The sequence below is a fragment of the Amaranthus tricolor genome, chromosome 16, assembly GCF_026212465.1.
Source record: "Amaranthus tricolor cultivar Red isolate AtriRed21 chromosome 16, ASM2621246v1, whole genome shotgun sequence".
In the NCBI taxonomy this organism is placed as follows: Eukaryota; Viridiplantae; Streptophyta; class Magnoliopsida; order Caryophyllales; family Amaranthaceae; genus Amaranthus; species Amaranthus tricolor.
In genome coordinates this window covers 17,936,264-17,941,263 of record NC_080062.1, presented here as the reverse complement: position 1 = coordinate 17,941,263, position 5,000 = coordinate 17,936,264, and positions in this window count along the sequence as shown.

Here is a 5,000-nt window from a genome sequence, read left to right as displayed (position 1 = left end):
GGGTGACCTCCTGGGAAGTTTTTTCCGGGAGCGCACGAGTGAGGCCAAAGTGCGCTAGAAAGACTTATGTTGATTTGTGGGGCTAGTCTACAGTCTCCAAGAGTAGTCACCAGCGGTCCGAGGGGCCGGGGTGTTACAAATGGTATCAGAGCAACCCTGCGACCGTGCCTGATAGTGTTCAGTGCACCTAGCGGGGGAAAAAGATCCTAAAGTTACGGTCCAACGAGGACGTTGTATTCTTAAGTGGGGGTGAGTGTAATACCCAAAATTTAGCTTGAAAAATGATTGATAGGTTACTCGTATCAACAAGGTGCATCTTCTTTTCTAGGGAGCCCATTTGCTAAGAACTCCACAGTTAAGCGTGCTTGGTGGGGAGCAATCTCAGGATGGGTGACCTCCTGAGAAGTTTTCTCAGGAGCGCACGAGTGAGGCCAAAGTGCGCTGGAAAGACTTGTGTTGATTTGTGGGGCTAGTCTACAGTCTCCAAGAGTACAGTCACCAGCGGTCCGAGGGGCCGGGGTGTTACAGTAAATATTAGCATATTATCGGAAAATATAAGGTGGATATGATTCATAATTAAGTCTTGGAGATGCCATCCTAAAATCATATGGTATGGAATGAAGAGCTCCATTGACTTATATAAAGTGTGCACTTCATTTTTAGTTTATCGATGTGGATACACCATCCCAACAACCCTTATTGACTTATATGCGAACCCCGTCCAGTTCACATATGTGAGTAATCAATTAGAGTAGGAACACCATTCTTTTCGGACATACCATTTTACTTATTTATCAAACTATTGACTTAAATAACATGTTAAGTTTTCAAATGACTTGTAAAGAGTACACTCGATATTTGAGTTATCAATATTGGATAAACCATCCCAAAACTATACGCATGAAATGGAACCGAAGCCTTTATCATTGCCAAGAAAAGCTTATTGTTCTGCCAAGTTACTCCTTAAAAAGAACAAAATGGAGGGGAGATATAGGGTTACATTGCCCTTAGAGATTGGTAAGATTCCAAGACCTTAGTCATATCCTGTTGGATTATTTATGAGTCGACGTCTACTTTTTTGACCATTTTCGGCTACATTTATTGATCGACATTCACCAATCACCGGTAGGGATAATTATGGGGCAAATTTGAAGCATATTCAGCCAGATTTGAATTTAGATCACTAATTTTTTAATGGGTTTAGACCCGAATTCGAACCCTAAGAATTCAAAATTTTCAGACCTATACCCAGACTTGTTTTAATGGGTCTAAGTTCCTTAATAGATTCTTGATGAGTCTAAAAAAAGTCCCGAAATATATATTTAAACATTTTCACACATGAAAATATGACATTTGAATAAAATAACACATTATCAATATCTAAATAAAAAAAGTCCCCAAATATATGCTAGAATAAAAAATATTTTATCTATTAGACTAAATAAATTTCTTTCACTCAACATTTTTATATTTAACAATCATATTATTAGAATAGTCACTGTGTTAGTGAAAACCATATATCAAAAATTTTCTTTATAACTTATATCATCACAAATTTTTCTAGAAAGATACGTAATGAATGCAAAAAGTACTGAATGTGAAGATGTGAAATTACAACTCTTTCCAAAACTTTTCTTAATAGTTATAAGTTATTTCTTCACAAATTTTTATATTCACCACTCACACTTTATTTGAAGGTTTGTTGTTATCTCTTGTCTAGATTAATTTTTAATAAATATTATTTTCTAAAACTTGTTGTCCTTATTCGTGTGGATCCTGAAATTTTTCAGCAGGTCACTCATCCGACAAGTCATAGTTCGTTAGTTTGCTTAGATTGAGTCGATTTAATTTTTATATACAATATTTCTAAAAGTTATAAATCCCTAAAATCGTTCAAGGTAGCTAAGTTGATAACGTAACAAATATAAATGTCAAATCCTTGAACGAATATTTCAATCTTGTTTGACATTGTTTCTCCATGTTTGTGAAAGATCGTCCGTTTTCATTCCCATTTATATTTATGGTGTTGAAACACTACCTTTTTAATCAAATTGTAGTCCATCTATCAAGAATCTTGTGTTTCAATAATGCTTCAATAATACTTCTTGCTATCTTACAAAACTACACTATTCAAATTTGTAACTCCTATTGATCGACGCGTGTACGGACTTTCTCTAACTGCTTAAATACCTTTTTATCATATCGATCTTATTTGAAAAAGTAATATTTAATCTACTGAGATAAAATTCGATTCTCTACTTAAATACTACTAATTCATTACTCCTATATAAAAATATATATAAACTACTCCTTTTGTTTTAATTTGATGTTTCCAATTAGTTTTTACACGGCTTTTAATGCATGTGTTCGAGACTCAATATCAATAAATGTATATAAATAAAGTATAAAAAGTTGTTAGAGTATATAACATATCATGGGGCCTCAATTATAAGTTTAAACTTTTGGTTGAATTACTTCCTTGACAAAAGTATATGGGAAAATTATATACTGGAGACAAATCTAATAAGATTCTATATATATATATATATATATATATATATATATATATATATATATATATATATATATATATATATATATATATATATATATATATATATATATATATATATATATATATATATATATATATATATATATATATATATATATATATATATATACATATATATATATATACATATATATATATATACATATATATATATATATAAACCATCTGTTTATGGAATATCTATTAAGGCTTTAATGGGAAAATTCACTATTCCAACTCATTCGAAATCATGTGAGTTAGGAAAGTCATTTTTTTTTTCAAATTTTGGACTTAATCCTTCTGTTGGGAAGTATATATCAACTAAACATGATTGAAAAAATATTTTTCTACAAAACAACAATAATTGAAGAGATTTCAGACCTGAAAATTGCAAAATTCAATTTCAACTTAGTTTCTTTTTTTTTGAAATTCTTAACAATAATCACGATGAAAAGTTTCTTTACGGTAATAATTTTAACACTTTCTTTCAGTAATAGCTTTCAAGAAAAAATTTTAATTAAAAACCATGTAAATGATTATTTATTTTTTCTTTATTAGATGTATTAGATCAGATGAAGGTGTAGAATATCACAATCACGCTTCATCCAAAAAATCTATGAATATTAAATTAAAGGATGAAAGGTATGTAAATTATAATTCGTGGGACATGAAGTATATACCCAACATATCATCCAATAACTGATACGCTTTTTATTACCATGTTATTTTTGTCTAAATTTAAAGGATTGAAATTAGGTGTAAGGGAGTTGCATAATTTTTTGGAGAAGGCTTACAATGATATAATAAAGGATAGAGTTATTACGTCTTGCAATAACTCTAAAATACCAATTGTTATTTAATGAAGGCATTTCTCCCTTTCTCTTTATTTTGTGATGACCTTGTTGGTGTGTTTTTACCTAAGACTATTTTTAATTATGGCTAATTTTAAGTCGCTTTTTTTAGAATGACTAGCAGGATAGAACTAAGAATTCTCATTTGCGATAAGGATTGTAAAGTATGTCATCGCACTGAGAATATAGTATATAAAGAGGTATATTAAAATCTATAACTCTTTTATTAACGACCTATTTTTTATTTCTTTATATTAATTTTTTTTTCTTCCAACTACAAATACATATATGTAATTGTTTTTTTATTGACCTTCATTTAATATTTTTATTAATCTTAATTTTTTAAAAAAGTATAAAGGTGTATAAAAAATTGTGCATTGCACCACTACAAAAAAAAAGTTTAGCGATAAAAAAAAGCTTTTGTCTCTAAATATGGCGACAAAATTAGCGATAAAAAGACATTTTTTGTCCCCAAAATTGTTGTTTAAAATTTTTAAACGGTTTATTTTTTAGTAATTAGACGGAATAAATTTGATTGAACAGTAAAAACTTTTTGCTACAAACTCTTTGTCGCTTACTTTGTTGCCATTTTATCTCTCTTAATTTTGGTGACAAAACATTTTGTCACAAAACTTATTCATTTTCTTTATAAGCTAAGTACTCCATTTGTGCCATATCTCTCTCTATATTCTCCCATCTTCCTACTTTAATATATTTCTTCTCCTTCTCGAAACCCCATAAACTTATCTCTACAAGAAGCTTAATCACGTCACTAATGGAAGCTATTACCCTTCGTTTTCCTTCCTTCAAAAAAATCACTTATCTTCTCTCTAATCTCAAACCTTTTGAAAAATCTTTCAAATATTAAGTGTTGAATGCTTCGATCTGGGTTGTTGTTCTTCGCTTTTTTCTTCGATTTAGCGTTGTTGTTCTTCGGTTTTTGTTCTTCGTTTTTTTTTTCATTTTTAAGTTGTTGGGTTTTTGTTTTTGTTTGTTTTTGTTGTTCATGTTTTTTGTATTTCAATTTGGTTTTTTGTTCTTTATTTTTTTTTCATCTTTTTTGTTCCTCTTTTTTTTTTTTGAGATTTTTTGTGTTAGGTCTTTTTTTTTTTTAATTTTTTTTTATGTTCTTCATTTATTTTTCAATTTTGGATTTTTTTTGTTCTTCCATATTATTGGACCATTTATGAATTTTATAATTTTATCGAATTTTTAGAATTTGGAAAGAATAATTATTTTTTTAGGGAATCATTAATCTAATAAAGAACCATTAACAATTTACTAATTATTTTTTAGTTAAAATTTAATTTACTCATTAATTTTCATTTAATTCAGTTTTGTTGTGTAAATATTACTTTAATAATGTATATTTGTTAAATAAAATTAAATATTTGTGGTTATTGTTAAATAACAATAGTAATTACTATTATTATTTAATAATAATGACAAATATTTAATTTTTTCAATGACCTGTAATCAATGTTAGCGACAAATTAGGCGACAAGTTTTTTTTTGGCGACAAAGATTTAGGCGATAAAGCTATTTGTCACTTATTTTGTCGCCTAATGCCTTTTGGGACAAAATAAGCGACAAAA